The 25,832-nt window shown below is 38.2% G+C and overlaps 1 long non-coding RNA gene across 3 annotated transcripts in view; it reads left to right on the top strand.

The window, feature by feature from the left end:
- Positions 1-7,497: 7,497 nt before the first annotated feature.
- LOC146526160 (uncharacterized) overlaps positions 7,498-25,832 on the top strand; it is a 52,324-nt gene continuing 33,989 nt past the window's right edge. The window contains exons 1-2 of one of the 3 annotated variants that reach the window (XR_014874124.1): positions 7,498-7,883; positions 16,655-16,849. This is a non-coding gene — a long non-coding RNA (uncharacterized LOC146526160). Of the gene's footprint in view, positions 8,154-16,654; positions 16,850-25,832 lie in introns of all 3 variants that reach the window. The other 2 variants (XR_014874125.1, XR_014874123.1) reach the window with 2 other exon arrangements.

Raw genomic sequence — 25,832 nt, forward strand, 5'->3', positions numbered from 1 at the left:
GTTCCAGTGGAAAAATAATATGAGAAAAATAATGTGACCTGGTGTGTTTGAAAAGTCTGAACATACAGTGAAAAATGCATACTGAGTGTGAGCAGACATCAGAGGATGAGTTCTTGCCTACAATCAACCAGTTTGCATAAAAGCTGTCCAAGGGCAAAACTGTTCTTTCAGCATTTTAATACTGAGAGCACTTGATAACGTTTATAACAGCATTTAATTAAGTATTGCAGTCATTCTCATCAGTTCATAAAGAAATATTGCTGAGGACAGTGCAAGGATAACATGTAGGTGTTTCATTTAATTTTGCTTTTGTCCTTAATTACATTGGTGCACCTCCATTTAGATATTTTACCGTAACTAAATTCAAAAAGACAAAGAGGTTTGTTGCTTAAAGCACATTCAGTGTCTAATGTGCAGCACTGGGAAACAGATGTGAATGGAAACTTCTGGTCAGGAGTCAGGATCTTTTCCCTTAACATTTCCCATCATGACTTAAGAAATTCTTTTAAAGTAAGGTAGAACATAGGCACAGGCTTCGTTTCTTTAGAAATACATTCATTGTGTAAAGGTGTTTTGAAAAGGCTTATCAAAGTGTTCATTGCCAAATGTATTTTATACTTTAGAAATGCTTCTATTTGGCATTGAAGTGAACAAGTCCCAAATCTTTGATGTTCCCTTTTATGAGCTCTTCAATATTTATATTTATATCTACAATATAGCTTCAATAGCAAACTTCAAATGAAGGTTTTTTCTTCATATATTTGTTACTATTGCTGCACTATTCATAATTTCAACGTCTTGTTATTGTTGTACGCTATCTAAAATTCTAAAAGAGAAACAAAAACAATGAGGAGAGACCACTGAATAAGAGTGTTGAAACTTTTGACTCATATAAGGCTTGTATAATGTATTCATGCATGCTGCTATATGGTACAAATCTTGTGGAAACATGCAAATCCAAGTTTTATATTTGAATAAGATAAATGATAGAATTGCAAGCACAACCACTACAGAAAATCCATTGTTGGTTACATTACCTTAAATTATTATTCTTTGGTCCTGCAAAGATTTTCAAAACATATTTAAATAAATAAACAAAAAGGACATTACTAAGAAAAATCTGCATGTTTAATTTCTGGAAAAAAAAAAAAGCCCAGTAGATTTGAATTATTTATTACATATAAAGAGAGCGCACTCTCATGCTAGGGATAGTATATAATTATTTTCTGGGCTACTTTTTCATTCACAAACAAAAATAAATTCAAAAATCACTCTGAGGTGCATTGGACGCACAAAGTTTTTTCTTTCCACAGAGACTAGAGATGTCCTTTTCCACAGCTGAATCCATTTTTATGAGGTGTGCAGTGGGAATCTGTATTGTGATGCAACAGCAGGCTAGCGAAAACAATGCAGCCAATTGTCATCATCCTGCTTGTCCCATGCGAGTGTATTCATTCTTCAGTCCAGACTTATCGCATCTCTCCTCTGCTGGTGGCCCCTGGGCCTAGAGCCACTGGAGCTTATAGGCCTGCAGTCTTAGTGCACCTGATTCCTCTTAATGCCCCTGAAGAACAGAGCCCTCCATTTGTCATTGGTAAACATGCAGAAGAGCTGGTGTGTGCTACACATGAGGGAGGGGGAGAAACAAAGAGGACACAAATATCAGCACATTTCTATTTTCACATAAGCAGACACACCTCTCCCAAGCAAACCGTTGGTTTTAATTCCACTTCCCGAGTTTGTTAAAGGACAGAGTGGTGTGTTGTATTGTATCTCACTTTGAGCTTAGAAACTGAGTGACTTTTGATTTACTGAAAAATAACCTATCATGTAGGAAGAGGTGGCACAATATTTATGGCATGACTTTTTACAGAGTCATTAAAAATTAATTGACCAACATTATGTTACATGACCCTCGTGGTACTCCAGACAATGCATTAAAAAGGATTTATTTTAAATACCCATGCTGAATGGGAATGCTGATGAATGACCTGTCTCACGCACTGGAATGGTGACAAGGAGGAGGAGGAAGAGATAAGCAAGCTAGGTGTGGAAGAGTGAGGGAGTGATCCTGATGAAATTACAGGATGGATTGATTGATCTCCACGGATGAATGTTGCAATGGAGGAATGCAGTTAAAACTGATGCATCTAGATTAGTGTCAGAGGAGCCACTGAAGGACAATGAAAGTCATCGCCAGGAGATGTGACCTTTTCAGCATATGAAGCCCACAATGCACCAGACCACGTTTCATGGCAATAAACCAAGACTGGGGGAAATTTTGTCACTGCCAAGAGGACCAACAAACAAAAAACAAAAAGAGCATATGAGGCAGGAATAAAAATGCAGATGTTTCAATTCATATTCATTAGCATATTATTATACCATTATGAAGTGGGAATTAATGGTTTCGAAACAACTGGTAACACAGAAAAGAAGTGTGAATCCAGTGATGCAGGCTGTGCAAAAACATGCACGCGTGCACACAGCAGGGTGATCGTTTCCATAGCTTCCCCATGCTTTCCAAGAGGCATCATATTTACATGCATGTTACAGTTTTGCATGAACAGGGTTGTTTCCTGTTTTAGGCCATAATCTGGTTAAAGTGGAAAAAAAAATTTAATCCCCACGGATAAAATAAGGAATCACGTTAATTAAAGAGCCTTCCAAATAATGTAAAGAGAATAAAGCACAACATACAACAGCAAATTCCCTATGACAGGAAAAGACTGCTGCTGAGGAAATGAGATTATATGTGTTTTCACAATGATACACATTATTGTAATAGAATACGGGGACTGTGTTTAGTATGTCTGTTTCATTCGCTGCCATGCAGATTTTACTTGGTTTCATTTGATGCATTCCTGCAGCTGAAGGTGTTTGGTTGCAAAGAATATAATGAGAATATATGATTTACCATTCCAGATATGTTGTAGGAAAACAACTCAAAGAAAGAAACAGTAGATATGTTGACACAATACAGATACAATTCAATCTGCTCCCAAAGGCAATTTGGGAACAGCTTGCATATTGAATATGTATAAAAATTTATTTTAGTATCGTCTAATCTAATTTCTTGTTGTCTAAGTACAGTCTTAAGCCACTCATCGATATAACTTGATGTGAAAAGGAACTACAGGTATTACAGATAAACTTCATCATCATAATTATTCTAGCTTCTAACTTGTTTTCTTTATGTTATATTATTTTTCTTTATATATATATATATATATATATATATATATATATATACAGTATATATATCTTAAAATGACATATTGTTAAAAATAATTCAGCATTTATTTTCTGTATGAAGAACAGACATTAAAAATAAGAATGATATACACTGCCTTCTGCTACTCGACAAAGATTTAGCCTGCATGGCATTTTGGCATTAAGTTTCTCTTCATACATGTCTTGAAAATAGACCCGAGGCCTGAAGCATAAACTAGGATCTGAGGCTTAACAAACCTCGGGTTAACTCAAGGTTTTCAGGGTTTTCAGAGGTTTGCTTCTGACCAGAGTTTATTCTCTAAATGTCTGTGGAGCAGATTTTGCCCCAGAAAAGAGATCCCCAGGTGTGAAATCTATTCTCCTTAAAACAGCATTACCACTAGTGAAAGAGTCTGTTGCCCTCGGTGGATTGATAGTAATCAGGTCAAAATCTTTGTCTTGCTCTGATGAGCATCATTAAGAAATACAGATTCTTAGAAGCAAATTTTGTTGTTCTCTTAGCATTTTTATGTGACCCTTAAATAGGATATCAGTTTACAGTTGTTAATCTTACATTATAATTTGTATGAAGGTTAACCCTGAGTTAGATTTTCTTCCTACAATGCAACAGTATTGAATACCACAAAAGGTTTTCTTGGATAACACGTGTAGGATCTAACGCCTGGAAAATGCAATATTCATTACTGCATTAAATTTGTCTGCTGCAAAATTCTTTGAATTCACCTTCTTCTATATGCTAGGGGGAGAATAATGAAGAGTGAGGTTGGAGTAAATATGCTGATTCAGTGTTTTTCATATTGCCTCCTAGTGAAAATCCTGGCCACTCCCCTTTCCTGTGCCCCTACTGTGAGTGGTCTTACACAACTGAAACAGCCAATTAGCTCCCGTGGAAGTGGTATATAAAGGCCACAAATACAGCATGACTAATTAGGTGTTTTGGTATTATTGTATGGACATATCAGGGTACTGGATAATCACATTTGATAATTTGTTAAGTATCCCTTTTGGTGGGAATTAGTAGCTATCCAATATTATATTAATGTGAGCAAGGGAATATTATCAAAATCTCTTAGAAGTACACTGCTTTAAACTATGTTTCTCGTAATCCTTTGATCCACTGTATCTCATCAGCTCTAAAAATAAAATGTAAAAAAAAATAAGCCATTGGACAGCCCTTAGCTTACAATCAAAGCAGTCCTTCTGAGAAAAGCTATATGACACAAGATAAGGACCTTTGGAATATCCAGCCTGTAGTTAATTCTTAGGGCTTACCTATCCACTGTTTGAAGCACGATATTTGACGCGCACCTGATAATCTCTCTTACAGCATTAGCCAGTGTTTTTTTTTTTTTTTTAGAGTGCTCTCTCCATCCTCCTCTCACTTCCCTTGAACATTTCTTTGCTCATTTTCACACAGATCCCAAGGCTGATGTCTGCCACTGATAACGCCTGATCCACAGTAATTACACAGGGTAAGGGAATTGAATCTGTCTTTGGCTCTAAACTGTGATTTCGACTGTGCCTTGTCCCCCATGCTGCGCCTTTTCTGGTGATGAGACTCATTAAAATGCCTGATGCACGTCCCCTTTTGTCCTAAGCAGCACTGTAATCACACAGCCTCTTACATTTCTGATTCTATTCATGTGTTGGGGGGTACATTTCATGAGCTCTAACTATTCAGGAGCTTGCAACTGACAACTATGGTAAGCAGAGAAAGAATAGTCAAGTTAAAAAAGCAAAAGGAGAAATCCTATTTTTTTTAAATGATCAATAATTCTAGCTTCCCACCATTTGTAATAAGTAGTAAACACTAATTTATAGTACTGTAAACAGTGACAACTAATGTGAAACACTGAGGGTGTGCTCCAGAGTCCATTTCTGCTAAATCACTACCTTTTTCTAAAGCGGAAGCTAACGTTTGTGCTAATTATGGCTGTTTATGTTCCACCCTATGCTAACACTAGCATAGCTCTCTCGCTATTGTCTTCCCCACCAAAGCCAGCTTCCTGAGGGGTAGCATGTCCTCTGACAACACCAGCCACTGGCCACACCACCAGAGAATCCTTATCACCCACAGCAGCCTCTGGTCATGCCACCAGATTGTTTTTGTCAGTTGAAGGTCTCCGTTACTGGCATCTTGGCATATCCTCACTGTCTCCATCACTGGTTTCCCAGTTGCCACCCTGAACTGCTTAATCTTGATCACTTAAAAACATATGCACATTGGACATAAGCACTTTTGGACAGGGCTCCATAATATGACAGCATGGCATTTAGGAATTCCTAAATGCTAATTGGTCATTTGTGAATGTGTGATTGGTCCACTTGGACTTTTTCTGTTTCCTGTTTTTTATTTAAACACAAACTGTTTGATATTCTGCAATGACCCTGATGAAGGCTACAGCTCGAAACACGTTGGTCACCTAATAAAGTTGTTCCTTAATACTTGTCTTCACGCCATCAGATCGTCGTCTTCTCCATGCACCTTGGAAATAGGTGAAGTTTTGCCAGAAAGATTTGTTGCTATCTATGTTTAGGAATTCCTGAACAGCAAGAATAGGAAAAAACAGAATTTTCATTAAAATATATATGCAAAATGATTTAATTTCCAAGAACAACTCGAATAGATTGATATTTACACTAGTGGGGAATGGTCATGATGGATGGTCTCTGTGTAATCCAAATCATCATGATTTATACTCCAGGAATTATCAGTCTACAAAAATATGTCATGTCAGTCCATCAACCTTTCTAGGTTAGGCAGATTTTACTCTAAAGCCTCAATTATGCTTTCTGTGTCCGCTAGGGTCTACTTGGGCCTGAGTGACATAAATTTTGATAGGATGGTGAGGTTTATTGTGACTGTGCAGTGTTATCGGTGTAGAATTTACTGTACAAGAAATCAATTATCCATTGCCCCCAGGCAGAGGGCTTCAAAGAAGTATACAAGGAATGGCTTCATGGCAACTAGGTCTTTAGTTGTCCATGTTCACAACAGAGTATAGCCAAGGCTTAATGGTGAAAGAGATACAACATTTCTGTATAACATTTTTTGAGTGATAATTAATTGATGATAATTATTAAAAGACAAAAAACAAACAAACCTGCAAACTGATCATAATTGCAAACACAACACCAAGGAGTCAATAAAGTTGTATTTTGTCCCAAAATAAGACTTATTTACACAAGACCACAGAGAGGAGATGAGTCACTGAGATATTATGACATCCACTGCAGCGCTAGTTCCAAAGTCATTATAATTGAAAAGGCAGGGGAAAGTGTCTGAAGGCACACACACGAGGGAGGTCCATGTACCCATTGTGTCAGTCTTTTAGAATAGTGATGCTGGTACAAATTTGTCTTTGCACTGAAAGGTTTATTTGTACATGAATTATACATTAATTCCCCTTTTCCTGAGCCACACTGCCACTGACAGTAGACAGCAGTAAGTGCCAAGTTATACTGTAATTGGTATCTTGGCTATTGTTTATACAGTTTGATCCATTTGGTAGACATAGAATTATGTCAGACTCAGTGTTTGGGTAGACATTTACCTTTCTCCTCTGTAATTTAATGCAGCCATTTAGACAGCTAGAATTACAAAGTCTTACTCCATTATAGTAATCAGAGATTTCAGTTAAAACATGTGTTCACACAGAAAATCTTTAATTTTCACATTAGAACTGCTTCATGGCCCTTGAAAGACTGTCTGAAGAGAGTCTTGAGTGACAAATAAAGTCGATAGAGATTTAACGTGTTTTGTTTCTCTCATTATACCAGAGACTTTAGAACCTACCTAGTGCTTCATATGCAATTTCAACCTTGAACATATGGGTATGAAAGACATTCAAAATGTACAGGGGAAAGGGAAAAGAAAGGAAACACTGACTTTAATCTGCTCAATTGAACTGCTGTGTTTTGGGTGTTGATTAAACCTCTGCCAGATGACCTGGGGTTTTTGTTGGGTGACCAATGCAGCACTGCAGCTGTTGCTTTTATGCTAAACCCCTCCGTGGAGACACCGTTGATTGTGGGATTAGCACACAGGTCTCCTCCTCTGTTCATACTTTCACCTCAGCTGTGTTACATGACAATCCAGACAGCTCCTCAGATCTCTCTTTTAGGCATCACTAGGGAGTACTCAGTGCAACAACCTAATAGCTAGAAATGTGCATACCTGTCAATAAAGGATGTGTGTAGAGTGATAATTCTATGTTCGAAAAGCCTGGACACTTCATCTGGACGACCAGATGAACAGAATCAACTTTTGGACACAAATAATATATATTCTCTCTTTGGGTGTGCACTAGGGCTGCAACAATTTGTCGCTATACTCAATGACATCGCCTATAAAAATTTGTCAAAGTGGAACTTTATTGTCATCGCATCATATACTAATACCACATAAATGTGTTTTTGCAACTGCAATACACTAAAGGAAGCTACGGGGGCAGTATTGACTCTATCATCTGGTAAGACTGCACTTCATACTAACGAAGAAGAACCAAGAGCGATCAGCTAAACAGGAGGATGGAAGAAGAGGGAAAATGAGATTTAACAAAATGTAAAATTTCACAGTAAATCCACGACAGCCTGACAGCAGTGCACGAGCACCAGCACCCTGCAGCTGTCATGTCAACTCTGAATGGGTCAGTTTTAGAGAATTAAGTCAGTGCTTCATGTTGATACCATGGACTGTAGAAAACATGGACGACGCGACCCCGCCTCCTACCATTGTGCAAAAATGAAGCCAAAATACCCCGCTTGTGGAGGCTGCCTTGAGGTGGAGCGACTGTGTAACGCTCCCGCCCACACACCCGCTGGACGTGACCGCAAACACGTCCCCCTACACTTTTTACGTAGCCCGGCTGCTCGAGTTTTTTGCTGGTTTACCGCGACTGACGACTCGTTTAATTAAGGTAAATACAACCATGTCACTGTTATAAAAAAAAGACACACAGCTTATCATCTTATAGTTCTAAAATCACTCTGTTGTTAATTTGTTAGTTAGCTTAGCCGCTAGCATACACACTGTGTTGAAGGCTTGTTGCTAGCTTGTTAGCGATGCTACACACCTGCTACTCTTAACTTACCGAAAAAGTACAGCGGGGCCTCGGGTCCTTCTGTCGGGTAGTCCAGTTTACTGAAGAACACCTCAGGCTGTCAGGTTAAAACACTCGGTCGTGTTTTCGTAGCGTAAACGCTGGGCGTCCTCTCAGAGCCTACGCTCTATCTGCTATTCGCGAACAGAGATACGCAAGTTTCTCCGTGACTGCAGCTGTCAGTCAAAGCTCTTATGATGACATGTCTGTGAAGGTTCTCAGTCATCCAGGTCATCGTAGTCAAAGGAGCTTGCAAAGAAAAGCGTCTGGACTTCTTTAAGTTACTTGAAGACGTTTCACCTCTCATCCGAGAGGCTTCTTCAGTTCTAAGGTCAAATGGTGGAGAGTCCCAGATATAACCCTAGTGGGAGTGTCCCCCCACAGAGGGACAAAAGGAGCCCCTGATGATCCTCTAATCGCCTGAGCCAAGGTGTGGAACTGGGTGTGGGTCCCAATCAGCCAGAGTTTCGGGTGATTTCACTGTGAAACCTGGCCCCACCTTATCATGCGAATTCCTGAGGTCAGATGGCCCAGGGTGTGAGTGGGCCTTAAGGCGTCTGGGAAGGGATCTCAAAACTGGATTATAGATGGCAGAGAGTTGGTGTCGTAAACCACCGCCTCTGTTCAAAGATGGTCGCTCACAGTGGACATAGATGGCTTCTTTCACTCCTCTTTCAAACCATCTGTCCTCTCTGTCCAAAATGTGAACATTGGCATCCTCGAAAGAGTGACCTTTATCCTTAAGATGCAGATGGACAGCTGAATCTTGTCCTGTGGAGGTGGCTCTTCTGTGTTGTGCCATGCGCTTGTGAAGTGGCTGTTTGGTCTCTCCAATGTAGAGGTCTGGGCATTCCTCGCTGCACTGTACGGCATACACCACATTGTTAAGTCTGTGTTTTGGCGTTTTGTCTTTCGGGTGAACCAGTTTTTGTCTGAGTGTGTTGCTGGGTCTGAAGTATACCGGGATGTCATGCTTGGAGAAAACCCTCCTGAGTTTCTCTGATACACCGGCTACATAGGGGATGACAATGTTGTTGCGCCTGTCCTTCTTATCCTCCCTCGCTGGTGTCTGATCTTCTTTTCTGTGCCTCTTTGCTGACTTTAAAAACGCCCATTTAGGATAGCCGCACGTTTTGAGTGCTTCCTTTACATGTGTGTGTTCCTTCTTTTTCCCTTCAGGCTTAGAGGGAACATGTTCTGCCCGGTGGTGTAGGGTCCTAATTACTCCAAGTTTGTGTTCCAGAGGGTGATGGGAGTCAAACAGGAGGTACTGGTCCGTGTGTGTGGGCTTCCGGTAAACTTCGATGTTGAGGTTGCCATTCTCTTCAATGTGCACAGCGCAGTCCAGGAAAGGCAAACAGTCATCCTTCGTGTCTTCCCTGGTGAACTTGATGTTTTTATCCACAGCGTTGATGTGCGCAGTGAAGGATTCCACTTCTTGTGTCTTGATTTTGACCCAGGTGTCGTCTACATATCTGTACCAGTGGCTGGGTACTCTTCCTTTGAAAGAGCCAAGAGCCTTCCTTTCCACTTCCTCCATGTAAAGGTTGGCTACAATAGGTGACACGGGGGAGCCCATAGCACAGCCATGTTTTTGTCTGTAATAGCCTTCGTTGTATTTGAAATATGTAGTGGTGAGGCAGAGGTCTAACAGTGTGCAAATCTGATCGGGTGTGAAGTTGGTCCTGTCCTCCAAGGAGCTGTCTTCTTGTAGTCGTTTTCTGACAGTCTCCACTGCCTCCGTGGTGGGTATGCAAGTGAAGAGAGAGACTACATCAAAGGACACTATGGTTTCATCTGGATCCAGGGTAAGTTTCTGGACCTTGTCAGTGAAGTCGGTGGAGTTCTTGATGTGGTGTGGGGTGTTCCCCACGAGAGGAGCAAGGATGGTAGCAAGGTGTTTTGCAATGTTATAAGTGGCTGAGTTTATGCTACTGACTATGGGTCTGAGTGGGACAGCTTCCTTGTGGATTTTTGGAAGTCCGTAAATGCAGGGTATGGCATCCCCTGGGTAAAGGCGGTGATAAGTAAGGCGGTCAATGATTTTGTCCTTTTCCAAGTCTTGAAGGCAAGCTATAACTTTCTTTTTGTAGCTGCTTGTGGGGTCTCACTTTAAGGCTTCGTAGGTATTGTTGTCACTGAGGAGAGTAGTGATCTTTGTATGGTATCTGGGACTCTCCACCATTTGACCTTAGAACTGAAGAAGCCTCTCGGATGAGAGGTGAAACGTCTTCAAGTAACTTAAAGAAGTCCAGACGCTTTTCTTTGCAAGCTCCTTTGACTCTTATGATGACGTTTCACCCCAATTTAACATCACCGCGGTAGGAATTAGAATCAAACTTATGGGAAAGGAGACCCCTTGAACATCAATCAGCGTGATGAGAACTATTGAAAACAAAAGAAAGAATCTTTGGAAAAAATTATCTAAGGAGAATTAATTTATTTTAGTCTGACCGCAGTCCCATCCGCTAACATGGAGGAGGCGGGGTTTATGACCTATACTGCAGCCAGACACAAGGGGGCGATAGAGACGTTTTGGCGTCGTCCATGTTTTCTAGTCAATGGTTGATACCTTGTTTATGTTAGTGTTTGTACTGTAATTTTTATGTTAGCTTACCTGGTGGAAACTTCTTAGTAAGATGCCTGCTAAGTAAACACCATTTCAGTTTTGTTAGCTAATGTTAATGAGTGAAATGTGATAGTAAACCATTACACTGGCATAGCTACACTGCCTCCTAATTTGTTGTAGTTTTTTTTCTCACATTAACAATAGCGTTTATTCTGAATAGTAAACCTCTTCCACCTGAAGTTAGGTAGTTAATCTGTCAGTTTGACCAAATCAAAAATTAATTATACATAGGGCTTACCTATGTGTATATTGTGTGTGTGTGTGTATGTGTGTGTATATATATATATATATATATATATATATATATATATATATATATATATATATATATATATATATATATATATATATATATATATACCTATAGCTGGGGTAAGAGCAAGCGTCTCCTTCATGAACTGAAAAATCTGTAAAGTTAAACTTGTTATTTTGGACTGGAAAATAAAATCTTGGACAGAAGCCATTTTTAGTTTCCTATTTGCACATTAATTTTTTGTTTAAATGCTGCTAGTGCCCTAATTTGCATTACCTAATATTTCCATTTCATTTTTATTCTGACAGTTCAATTGAGTAATGTTAAAAACACATTGGATTATTTTCAAATTTATGTTTCCTGGGTCAGTATTTTTATTTGCTTTGGGACTAGACAACAGGGTGATTATTAACAGGTGGGCAGACTTCAGAAAGTGAGGTACTGAAGCCTAGAACAGGAGGTTTGCCCACAGGAAGTGGAGATAGGAGTTATTTAAATAATCGTTGACTAATCGACTAATCAAAGAAGAATTTTTAGATCAGTCACTTACCAAAATTGTCTTTAGTTGCAGCCCTAGTATGCACACGTATTCAGTTTGGTACAAAGAGGAAAGAAAATTTCAGATGGCCCTGTGAAATACATATGGACTTTTGAAAATATCCTTCACAATAGAATCTTCAATACTATGACTTTGCAAAAAAAAGTTTGTATTCAGAGGCATGTGAACAGAAATCAGCCAAAATAAAAATGCACTATATGAAAAAACAAAACCTTTCAAGCATTTATTTCTAAACTTTACTCATGCTTGCTGTTCTCTGTCTTCGCATCTGGAAGTCATACATATTTGCGTCAAACCATTTTGGCACCATGAAAAACCAATACATCCACTCAATGGCTTGCTGCCACTCACATAAGCAAATGTGCATGAGCCAATTCTGGAGTTGTGTCTACTTCAAGCAGCTATAACAAGTTTTCTGAACAGATAACCTGGCTTTCCAAGTTTGAAAAGATAATGAATGACCTTGTGTAATGCAAATTGGTAACTCCTTTATTAAGCCTAATCTAATTAAGATCCCCCTTCACACATTATTAAGGGAGGCCAATAAACAAATGCGGGTGTGAGAGATTTGGCATGGGAACATAATCATAAACACGTCTTTAATTTCACAGCAACAGCGCTGTGTTGATTGCTGCCATGCTGCTGGCCATATGTCCTTGAAAACAGACAGTAACTGAATCATGTGTAATTTATTAGTTTTACATTCCACACATAAAGCAAATGATATACAAATGATTTCACCAGGCTAATAAGCTCTTAAACAGACTCCTGCAGTGGGAAGGCCTCAGTATTGTTCATTACTTATCTCAGTGCTGGCAAAAATCAAATTTTTCTTTAAAAAATGCAGTGATTAAAAAAAAGATGCACAGTAGATCAGCGGTCCCCAACTCCCGGGCCTCGGACCGATGCCGGTCCGTGAGTCGTTTGGTGCCGTTTGGTGCCGCGAGAGTTGAGGCTCAGGTGTGAAATGTATAGTTTTCAGGGTTTTTATCGGTTTTCAGCGTTATTTTGTTATCGTTTTTATCGTTTACTCGGTTTTGCTTGGTCTTTTCACGTGTGTTATTAATAAATTTTCTTTTTTTCAGTACCGGTACTAGTTTTATTTTGTTGTATTTATCCGCGACACCTTAAAGGCCGGTCCATGAAAATATTGTCGGGCATAAACCGGTCCATGGCGCAAAAAAGGTTGGAGACCGCTGCAGTAGAGCATTTCTTCTCCTTGTGACTTTCTCTCTAGCAACCCCACCCCACCCTCCTCTCCTCCCACCTCAACTTTGGATGAGGGCCTCCCCCATGATGCTTCCAGATTGCGCTCGTAACAATGTGACTGGGCCCCAAAGCAGGGATCCACATTTTCATATCTGAGGCCAATGATAGATGAGGCAATCTGAACAAGTAGTGCTGAGAGATACATCAGGAGGTAGACAGCCCCAGATAAAGGAAAAAGAAGACTGGGCCCCCATTGTCACCCTTTCGCCATTCCTCGGATATATAGTGACTCCCCCAGGACCAATAACTCACATACATATTCAAAAGCTGCAACAGTACTTTGCCACCTCTGGGATAGACACTAAAGCTGCTAAACCAAAAAGCAGTCCAGGAATCTGTTTGCTCTTTTCCCTGTTATACCTGCATACCAAGTGCTGGACTACAAGCTTAATGACTGGACCTCTGTAGGTATACCACTGACAGAATTATGGTTCGTTGTTGGTTATGTGGCTGTTATCCAGTAATGTTTTGCTAAACATGCAGTTTTATGAGGTAGTTGACACTGTCATCAGCTTATATCCTTCAGTGCAATTTAAAACCCTGAATGTTATAGTGATGAATATGAATTATTTATGGCCCAAAGAGACTGTCATTTAATGAAGCTTTTGGTGATTTGACCTGGCAAATTAATCAATGTCTCATCTAATTTATTAAACACACTGCAGGGTCAGAACCTTTTCACCCATTTATCTTTGTCAGAAAGTGTAAGTGCTGAGAAAAAAAAGAACCTGTTAAGTCCTTTTGCATTGTCTCAGTGGTGTTGAAGAAGCTTTTTAAAAAATGTAGTTAGCCAACCTTCAACTGTGTACTGGAAATAATTACAGGATAGGAAGCTCCCAGTGTGAGGACAAAAAATCTAACTTTGTAAAGCAAAAGGCAAGCCCAGTTTAATTGAAATGACTTATTTAGTTCCCTCCTGGAAATCACAAAGAAGGAGGTAGAGAGTTCTGAAATGCTAGCATCAGCTGGACAATAAGTGTACTTTTTACTTGGATATCTTTACATCAAAAACTACTGTAATAAAGACAGTGCCAAATGTATCAGTCACTGCACTTTAATTTTCTTGTGGTTCATGTCTGTCTTTGTCCGTTACCTCAGGATGTTTTCTGTACAATGTATAAATCAATAGCAGAATGGCAAAAAATTACATATAATAAATGTATAGTGAAATGTTTCAGGAAGCCAGTTTATTTATGCATGTTCATTCCAACAACATCTGAGCATCTATTCTCAGTCAGCAGATTTGGTGGTCCAATAAAGACTCATTAATAAACCAGATCCCAGTGAATGAAATTTCATATGCCCAACACTTCATCTTTAACAATATAACTGCAGTACAAAGTTAAAAAAATAAAAATAAAGACAAAAAAGTGCATTTGGGGGGAAGAATATACCACTTCTCCGGACTTCCAAACTTCTCTTCAAAATTGGAACCAGACAATTCCCTGTTTTTATTTTTTTCTCTTCTTGCAATTTTTTAAAAAACATAATTTTGAAATATCCTGTGGGAGACTTCCAAGAATGCCAGCACATGTAATTGAGAAGTAGGCTTTTTAACCCAATTTAAAATGGTAAACTGCATTACTGTGCAATAATAATAATTTGCCTACAACAAAAGGGATTCTAACTGATGAAGTAACTGTCTTACAATAGGAAATAATAGTTATTTATGTTCTAATATTCAATATAGGTCTATTAATCTGCAAATGAAGGCATTATTGTGTTAATTGTTAGTCCTATACTGGCTAATGAATCATCAGAATATCATTATAAATGTGTATAAAATCAAACACCTAGGCATGCAGAATACTTGGTTGATATCTCTTGATTTTCCCATGTCAAAGAAACAGGCTCTGTATTTTGCGGGTGCCTTATATGCATCCACAGGTGTACCACCAATTTACTCAAATGGACTCTAGTAACCTATCAGAAGCTTCTTAAGCTCAGAATGGAAACATCTGGAGTTTTCATATTAATTAAGGACACAATAAACTTAGTGTATATATACTCCTAAATTTGATGAAAGTGATTAAAATAGACGGCTCTCTCTCTTTATTCTGACATTTAGGGCTGTGCGATATTACCAAAATCTCATATCCCGATATAAGATATCGTCCCGATAACGATATAAATCACAAAAATTTAACATTTTCTGTGAATCTCGGGCAGCTCGACTTGCGTGAAGTGTTTCCAGCTGCGCGTCATGTACCTAGAGTCGAGTGTTTTAACCGATGCATGAAACTATACATTTTTAGACATAAGTTGTAACGGCCGCCGTTTTCTTTGTGAGTATTTATTACACGGCGTGCTGCGGGGAAAGGCCTTTTGTAACGTTTGAGTCTAAGGTTTATTTTTTAGCACCTGACGGCTCTTTTTTGCTTTTCATCCGTAAATACTCTGCATAAAAGTCTCAACAGGATCTTGAGCTTTATTGTGAAAGGTTTATATGGAAAATAAACAAGCGGACACGCGATGGTTTTACCTTCGTTGTTGCTAACGACAACGCATAAAAACAGGCGCTTGTCCGTCCGTAGTGTGGTTATATTAAATATAAGAGAAAGAGAGAACTTTAAGAAATTAATATAGCCACTACAGTGACCATCAAAACGATGAAAAAATATTGCTGTAAACAGTTTATTTTGTGACACCACAAAACAAACGATAGCATAAAATGAAACGATAGACGTTTTTATATCATCATCTGATATATATCGTTATATCGAACAGCCCTACTGACATTTAACTAATTCAAAAAAATATTTCAATATTTTAATTATCTAAAACAAAAAAGTTTACTCTAAATTGATGTTTAACAGTAAAAAATAAATAAAGTGTATGTAAATATCTGGTTTCAACTGTGAATATATTGCTGTGTATTGAAAATTCACTTGTTTTGCATAGAAAGAGTTTTTTCTTTGAAAGAACCCTCTAATGTCCATTGTTGTATATCAGTACATAACTGTAACCGATTTAGAGTGCTTTATTTAGCCGTGGAGGGTAACAACTGAAAATATGAAATAAACACACATGTAAGCTAAGACTCATTGTTGTTGTTCAGCTTTTCATTTCGCCATTTGATTCACTCCAAGAGCAAGTATCGTAATATGGGTCAAGTGATCAGTTTGATATCAGTCTTTTGTGATACACCGTCATATTTACATTTGTACAGTGCGAATGATTTGCTTTAGTACCTGGTCAAACTTAAGCTCTCCTCTGTCTGCACTTCTCCTACAGGAAACTCGCAGCAGCTTCTCTCCCCTCGTTCATGTGCGGTGCTCAGTCACCTAGTGCCTGAGCTCGGATCATACCAAAATTAGGGGGAATTTACGCGCAGTCGTAAATTCCCACAGTGTGCGCTATGTGCTTCGAATAATACTTTTCCATTTAGATCCTGTGTTTTTCTGTGTCTGTGGAGCTCTGGGTCCTCACCCGTCGTTATCACCTGCAATCCATCAACAGCAATCAGCTAGGTGATAGTCTTCACCAGCACAGCCCTCAACTCACCGCCAGTTTGTCAGCTACAGTACCTCACGGTGGTAACTAGGCCTCCTTGTAGCTTGTTGCTTTATCCATACCTTGTACTTATCCTGATCTCTTTCTATGCACAGTTCAGTCGTCAAGACCTACAGCTCAAACTTCTGGATGCTTCACCGATTCATCGCTTCGCCCTGCAACCTCTTTGCCTTGGAAACAAAACTACTCACCACTATCACCGTCCTGCCCTCCTACCTGCCATCTTCTCTGGATAAGATTTGAACCTCTCTCGGCTACCTTCCCTGGAGCCTCATGGCTTTGACCTTCAGGTAAGGTCGTAACCACAGAACCCATCTTATTAGAAATAAAGTTTCTCGGACCCTTGTGAAAATTACCAGCTCAGAGCATTGTTGCTAAAGTACATTAGGTCAATCAAAGAAACAAGACAGTAATGTTTTGAGTATAAAGTCCTTTAGAGTATAAAGAACTTAAGTGCATAAGGTTGTTTCACTGAGTGGTTTGAAGAATTTGAAAGAGCCGTTGACGTGTTTCCAGCGTTTCTTTTGCACTTTTGTTCTGTGATTATGATTCAGCTTTCTTAAGAGTAACCTTGGTCTACTATATAACAAAACTGTATTTCTTTTCTTTTTGTATCAAGCCATCCTGGAGAAGTGGAGTAGATGAAAATGCTTTCCCCTTTCCTATCAGAGTTCAGTCTTCATGCTGGCACCTTTGAGCACATTAATTTCCTTTAAAATATAATGTGTGCGGAGGTATTGATGTTGCTTCTAAATTCTTCCAGACTTGCTCCCTTGACAGACAAAGTTTGACAGGAAAGAAAAAAAGCCATCAAATTATAAAATGAAAAAGCCATCCACCTTAAATGCTTTGGTTCTTCCCCAGTACCTTTTATGGTAATTACAAAATATACAATTGAGTTGTGGCCATCAAATTATTATTTTTTTCTTTCTTCCACTACCATCATGGAATGATATTCCAATTTTATGCTCTAGTGCCCTGAAAGACGGCAACAAATAAAAAGACACCCTTTATTATTCTGTATATGATTACATTATTATTTTAGTGGTTACTATGAGATAAAATAATGGGAATGATGGCATAGTATTTAAAACTGACTTGCTCTAAACATGCTGCAAGATGAAATCATTGGGTTAACAAAAAGACTTCAGAATTACTTATAGTACATAATACACTATGTATGCATTAAAATAGGTGTGTTTGTGTGGGTGTGTAGCTACTGTTACTAGGACTACTTGCCAAAAGGGGTTGCCACAGCACAGTGGGGGGTGCTGAATGTTTAATTTGGCAGTTTTACACGAAACTTTTTTTTTCTTTTTTTTTAATTAGCCTCTCCTCTCCATATTACCTAACATCAATATCAGAATCAGAATCACTTTGATTGCCAAGTTTGTACAAAAACAAGGAATTTGTCATGGCCATGGTGCAAAAAATATATCAATCAATAAATAAGTGGTACAGAAATACAATATATGGTATTTACAGTTAAAATATACACATCTATATAAATATCAAAACGGTGCAAATGTTTGTGGTAAAACGTTTGTGGTGTGTAAACTGTCTGATATTTCACCATATCAGTAGCCTGATGGCTTGTAGACAAAACCTGGTGGCTGGGATCAGAGATCATCCACTGGGCCTTTCTCCTACAGTACATATTTAATATGAAATAACAGAGAAATAGCAAATCAAAAAGTGCTGTCAGTTTAAAGAATAAATATTCTGCTACAATAGATTCCTAAGGAAACAGTCTGGCTTGATGACAGATTTTCTTTTCTGCAGCATGTCATCCTGTTCTATCCACATCTGTAAATCTTTGGGAAGTGAAAAGAAAAAAAAATGCTTTTGGAATTTAAGAGTAAATAAATATGTGAAACTGAGACTAGTCCTGAATGTCAACATTCAAATATCGATACCATCACGTGTACTGGATTGATACTAATGCAGTTGGATGGATCAATGTCCATCCATCCATCCATAGCCAGTCTGTCGCAAGAGTAACACATAGAGACAGAGACAACCAATCACACATACATTTACACCTAGAATCCCCAATTAACCTAACCCCACTGTATCCACTGAACTGTGTTAATAATAAATGTTTTTGTCTCTTTTTTTTTTTCTTTTTTTTTTAAATGACATAAAAAAATACTGCCACGTTATTCCTTTATAACCAATAATACATTTAAACAACAGAAGCTTGTCCTTTAAAGACTGGCACATTTACATTTCAGGTCTCTAAAAGACATAATGTCATTATATAAGAAAAGTTGAAATGTTGTTGTTTTTTGTTTTTTTTCCCCCCACGTTAACTAATTATTGTGGGTAGTTAAAATCATAACACTGTTGTTTCATATTTATTAAAATCTTTTAATAATTTGGCAACTGTACGATGATTCAGCTTACAAATCATGACACACGGCTCCCTTTATTGACACACATAAGCTCCCTTTATTGGTTAAAATATCGGTATTGGTATCGGCAGTGCTGCTCTTAATTTACTTGTTATCGGAATACCAAGATACAAATACCGATGTGATATATTTATACCTATATATTCTACAAAGTTTACATATATAAAAAAAAAACCTGCCAAAGTCCTCGAGCCTATCACAGTCATAAGTCACCCTAAAATAACTGTCTCTAGGTCAGAAATTGAAGATACACAACTGTGCTCACATTATTTTCTTAACCTAAAATTACATGAGTGATGTTATGAGGACATGCTTTTGAAGATGGTTATAAATACCCATAATGTTACACACATACATATACAGTTATGTTTAGGCTGGTGGAAAAGAAATAGCAATCACTATTGAGTGTTCATGGGTCACAATGTCAAACATTTTGATGGACGTCATGGCTGGAATGAACCCACTGCAAGATGGTCTTTAGTTAAATCTATTTCAGTCACAAAGGAGAAGACATAGATGGAAAGCAGCAGACAAGTACATAAGGATTTTTTAGCTCAGAGATAAATCAGATTTGAAGTGTGCAAAAGGGCTTTCAACTGAGCAGAGTCACAGATGTCTTTTCAGATTTGATTGTGGATTCACTGTGCATTGGAATTATTTTATTGTCACTAACATATTCAAGAACAAATATTTCACAACTTATAGGTACATACTTACTTGGACGATATTTACGTTTTATTCTTCAAAAAGTCACTACTTATATTTTCCTAAATGTAAGTAGTGACTTTTCAGACTGGTAGCTTTTGCCTGCAGCTTCCCTAGTGCCCTAATAACATATATTATTCTATAGCAGTACCTCAGTTGTACATTGGCCTATAAAAATAAAGGTGACGGTCCTGGTTAATTTGCCTTACTTTTTTTTTATTATTCAAAAGAATATTATTTGTCATTCAGATTGTAAGCAGATTCCTCTGTGATATGGGCAGAAATCTGTGCCATCAGAAACTGAATTTGAATGAGTTAAATTTGAATTTGAATTGCTCGGATTGAATCTGAATTGTAACTTTAATAAATGCTTTTAAAAACTGAATATGAATTAGCCTTTGAAATTCAATTTATTGGTTTGAAAATGATCAACACTAAATTGAAATTGAATTTTATAGTTTGAAAATTAATTTGCTTTGAAAGCATATTTTATCCTTTAAAAATGTAGCTCTCGAATAATTTCAGATTCACTTCTCACCATTCAGTTTCAGTTCTACAATTCAGTTTTTTGGGACTTACATCTGGTTCCGGTTCAAGAGGAATCAAGCGCAGATTAATATAACTACGTTTTACTAGCGGACCAAAAGTGTTACTGACGGGAATCTACAGCGTCTTGAGCTGAATTAAGACTTCAGAAGTCAGTCGTCATGTCGAATGATCAGCGGATAAACTCTCAGATTGGTAATAAATGTATTACATCTATAAGAACAAGCGTCATGTTAACAAATGATAACCGTACAGTAACTTTTATGCTTATTGTAGCTGTTAGCTAAAAACTCTAATTTAGCGTAGTTTGCCCTGAATTCAGCTTAGACAAACAAATATGATCGACTGTTTCTAGTAGAATTCCAGAGTTCTCATATTGTACCCTCTCAGAGCCCTGTATGCTTGCAGAGACCCCTACAGTAAGGAAACATGCAAAACGGTGTCCAAACCTTTGTATTTTAGCTTTATTTATGTCTTACACAGCATCCCAACTCTTTAGCTAACTTAATAACTTTAGCTAACGTGAATAGTTGGTCTAATTCATTACTGCAGCATTACTGGATCACCTCTGTTTGAAGTGATATGATATGTGACTATCTCTGTGTTTAACTACCATAATAATTCTTAGGGCACTGAGTGCATGCTTAATTAGTTTTTTTTTTTTTTTAAATATACTGTTCCATTGCTATGTTTGACAGGCTGAAGTTGTCGGGTCACCGCCTAAATCGACCATCTTTTACAGGTGTTTTGTGCCAGAAATGGAGTGTCCACTGAAGACTGAAGATACTGAATCTCTACGCCTTGCCATTGATCCTTCTTGTGCCTTCATCTAGACAAGAGACATTAGCTTAACCACTCTCACATGCTCTGTACCTACATCACCTTCCCTGACAGTCGTAGCTTGGCTCATCTGAGGGTGAAATTCTAAGAATGTGTTATTTTGCAAAGTGCTCTCCAGGGTTCCTAAATAAAATATGGCATTGAGGTCATTTCTTTTGAATTAATCCCTTCTTCTGAAATATAAGAACCTCTCCTGGTTTTAATGGCACTTTGGATTTCCTTACTTTCTGTTCACCTCCCAACCCTAAATAGATGCTGACAAGCTGACACAGTAACATGGAAGAGGGAAAGAAATTGGAAAGGACTACTACAAATAAACCTAATGCCTAACAATGAAAAATGTAAAATAAGAACAATAATGATAATAATAAAGGTAAAAGATGAAGTAACAAGTTTTTAGTTTCTTGTTTATTCCAAATGATCATCCAGATGTCTCATGCTATGAAGCCATCCTGGAGAAGTGTCTGTGACATGTGATGACAAACACCATCACATGGTTAAACTCATATATTTTTGCATATGCTGAACAGGCAGTCAGACATGCTGTAACTGTGGGGTAGAAAACTGCATGAACACCATACGGCAGGAGTCTCAAACTCCAGTCCTCGAGGGCCGCTGTCCTGCAACTTTTCCATGTGTCCCTGTTGCAACACACCTAGTAGGTCATTAGCAAGACTATAGAACTTGACTGCATGCTGAGTTGGTAATTTAGCCATTTGATTCATGTTACAGCAGCTCATGAGTGAACATGGTGCAATAAAAGTATTTTTAGAAGTATGTTTCCAAATACATACATTTACTTAAATTTACTTGACTGGGGTTAGGGGTTGCCACCTCAGCATGCAGTCAAGTTCTATACTCTTGCTAATGACCTACTAATTGTATTCAGGTGTGTTGCAACAGGGACAAATGGAAAAGTTGCATGACACCGGCCCTTGAGGACTGGAGTTTGAGACCCCTGTCATATGGAATATAACAGGTGTGGTTGAACTGCATGAAGACTCTGAAGTTTCTCTTCTCTTCTGGGAGGACAGGAATGTAGCCTTGTCCTGTGAGCCACCGTAAGGATGTACTTAGAGTAGAACTGGACCGTCACCGGCCTCAGGCTCTTCACCTTTTCAAAGACAAAGCAGTCATTTAGATAAAATATTAGATATTGTTTACCTGTAAATGCACAAAGAGAATGTAGAAATGTAATTCTTGTCAAGAGTGAACAAGCACTGATAGTGTAATCTACAGCTGTGGCCAAACGTTTAGAGAATGAGAGGTGTTGTTTGTTTATTTACAAAGTTTGCTGTTTCAGTGATAGTTGTATATCATATTATATCACTTCAAACAGAGGTGATCCAGTAATGCTGCAGTAATGAATTAGACCAACTATTCACTTTAGCTAAAGTTATTAAGTTAGCTAAAGAGTTGGGATGCTTTGTAAGACATATTTAAAGCTAAAATACAAAGGTTTGGACATCGTTTTGCATGTTTCCCTACTGTAGGGGTCTCTGCAAGCATACAGGGCTCTGACAGGGTCCAAGATGACAACTTTGGAATTCTACTAGAAACAGTCGATCATATTTGTTTGTTTGAATTCAGGGCAAACTACGCTAAATTAGAGTTTTTAGCTAACAGCTACAATAAGCATAAAAGTTACTGTACGGTTATCATTTGTTAACATGAAGCTTGTTCTTATACATGTAATACATACATTACCAACCTGAGAGTTTATCCGCTGGTCATCTGAAGTCTTAATTCAGCTCAAGACGCTGTAGATTCCCGTCAGTAACACTTTTGGTCCGCTAGTAAAACGTAGTTATATTAATCTGCGCTTGATTCCTCTTGAACCAGAACCGGATGTAAGTCCCAAAAAATTTAATTTTGGAACTGAAATTGAATGGTGAGAAATGAATCTGAAATTATTTGAGAGCTACATTTTTAAAGGATAAAATACGCTTTCAAAGCAAATGAATTCCTTTTCAAACTATAAAATTCAATTTCAATTTAGTGTTGATCATTTTCAAACCAATAAATTGAATTTCAAATTAGGCTAATTCATATTCAGTTTTTAAAAGCATTTATTCAAGTTACAATTCAGATTCAATCCAAGCAATTCAAATTCAAATCTAACTTATTCATATTCAGTTTCTGATGGCACAGATTTCTGCCCATACTGTGAACTCTGTTTTTGGAAGATCAAAACATAAAGCTGTACTTTAATTACTTGTACAGTAAAATTTGAATTTCTCTTCATATCTGCCCACAAACATACTTCAGTTTTGCATCTCCTATAAATCTGCATTGATCAATGCATTTTCTTTTAGTCTGGCTGCTTTGTCGATACTTCAGACCTTGACTGAATTAATGTAGTAGCACGCAACAGCTACACCAATTTATTTTTTCCTCGCCATTTTAAGAAGTTCATGATTTTCATTTTCCTCCCTGCTTTGTGTCCTTGCGTTGTTCACCATTTCCCACACATAAATTTGTGTGCTAATATGAAAATGTCTCAATTGACTTTATAACTAAACATTGCATTTACGAAACAGAAGCAATCCAGGTGCTGTCAACATTAGATTAAATATATGGACAAATCCAGAACAAATGTTATGAGCACAAATTACATGTTATTGTGAGACACCAATTAAATACAGATTCAAATGTGCCTATTTTCTCTAATGCGTTTACATCAGATATGCATCCTGGAGCTCAGTTTAGGTTCAAATGAGGGAGAAAAATGGCATAGGCAGGAAACAGCAAAGGAGAGGAGTGTGAACCTTTAGCTCCATTTGCAGTCCAGTCTGAAAGGCTGCCAATGTGAAGAGCCCTAGCTGTGAATTCCCCACTGAGACTGGCTTGGTCCAGAGGGAATGCAAGCCAGTCTCCAGCCTGCGTTCCTACCTGAGAACAGCTGCAGCCTCCATCTGCCAGCTCTTCATGGTGGCTACCTGAGGGAAGCACGCTCCACCCCTCCATTTCAGAAGAGAGGCAGCATTCTTTTGACAGAGGGAGATTTCAGGGTTTAATGACATCAGTAGGACACTTTCCCTGGTTGCTGGTAAATATGTGTGCAGGTCTCTCTTGTGAAACAAACGTGGGCACAAGAAAGCACACACATAAGCAAGCACTTTTAAAAAATCTATTCTAGAACTTATCTTGATCAGGATAAAGTCATAATTGTAATAAGCAGAGCCTTTATATTCAGCCCAGTCTCTCCACTTAATGGGGCATGTGAACACCTTAGTCAGATTTCTTCAGGCTTTTCAAACAGCTTGTGTTGGTCAGCAGATGCAGCATCCGGATGCCATGTTTACGAAGCAAACACCATGGTGCGAGAGGCAAGCATTAGATTACTCACTGAATCAAAAATGTGTTTCGTTTAACATTTGACTGAAAATATGGCTTAAGGTTTATTCCTCTCAGTCAGTAATATACAGAGTGTTGAATTGAATGTCTAGCACCTGTTGTTTGCATTGGCATACGTCTGTTTATATATATGTACACTGAAAAAAAGGCCATGTTGGATTTACTTAATTCAATAGTGGACATTGGTTGCACACAACTGTTTTGCTTTGGCAGAAACTTAAACAACTGAGTTAAATCAACACAATTTATTCATATTCAATAAACCTGTGCATTTTGTGTTGATAAAACACGATTGAAACATGTTTAGATGAAGTAAGGTGAGCTCTTGGAATATTTTAATCCTTCGCAATTTTGTCATTTTATTTCAACACTATTCAATAACGTTTAGCCCAGTACTAGTTGGTCACTTAAATACTACATGTTGTCTTCATATTACATAATGTTCAACAAAGTCTAGAGCAGGGGTAGGCAACCTTTCTGATGGCGAGTGCCATTTAAAATTTCCTCAGTCAGTGTGCCATATGATTGCATTAGCAATAAATTTAATAACGCTCTATATGAACAGTTACACAATATATAGAACCACTTTATAGAATTATATTTGCTCACAGATGTTGGCAGCTATCAGTGAATAGTTATCAGCTATTTTGAAACATAAAAATACACTTTTTATCCATAACAACAAATTAACTGTACAACAGAAAATACAAATGCTATTTATGGTCTCCTCACAAGAATGATAAGAAAAATAAACTAAGCCAATATGGCATGTCTGTTAATACAGAGATTCACATGTTATGTGATCTCTAGTCTCCCACTCAGAGACACAGGTCTCCGAGTGTCCAGCATTCAGACGGCTACCTGAGGACACTCATGTGAGAGAAAATCTGCTCACACAGATATTTAGAGCCAAATACTGTCAATAAGGCCTCTGCAATGTTCTGAAGACAGTTAAACTTGTCAGGTAGTGATGTCCAGCAGGTGAAAATGCAGCTCCATGAACACGCACAGCTGTGGATTCCAGCTGCTTCAATGTTGCATTAACTGGCATTAACTCAGCCAGTTAATGCGAGACAAATCTAGCTGCTCATTAAAGATTTCTGGTTTGTTCAGAAAATAAAACATTGGTCCATACACCTGAAAGTCCCAAAAATGCATTGTGTCTCGAGTCTACGGATGTATCCGTGTATTTCCGTGGTGCTGATGCTGTGCTGAGCGGAAAGCTCCTGAAGCTTTTGAAGTGTCGGAATGTGGAAAGCTAACAGCGTCCCTCTTACCAGTAGGCTAAGTTATTTTTAGCCAATTACAAGTTGAATCTGGTAGTTGGGGTTGTTAGCTAAGATACCGTCATTAAGAAGAGGCACAACTAATGTGTCTATGCGAGCTATTTTGCGATGTGCACCGCTGGCGC

This window comes from Neolamprologus multifasciatus, chromosome 1 (genome assembly GCF_963576455.1).
Source record: "Neolamprologus multifasciatus chromosome 1, fNeoMul1.2, whole genome shotgun sequence".
Taxonomy (NCBI): domain Eukaryota; kingdom Metazoa; phylum Chordata; class Actinopteri; order Cichliformes; family Cichlidae; genus Neolamprologus; species Neolamprologus multifasciatus.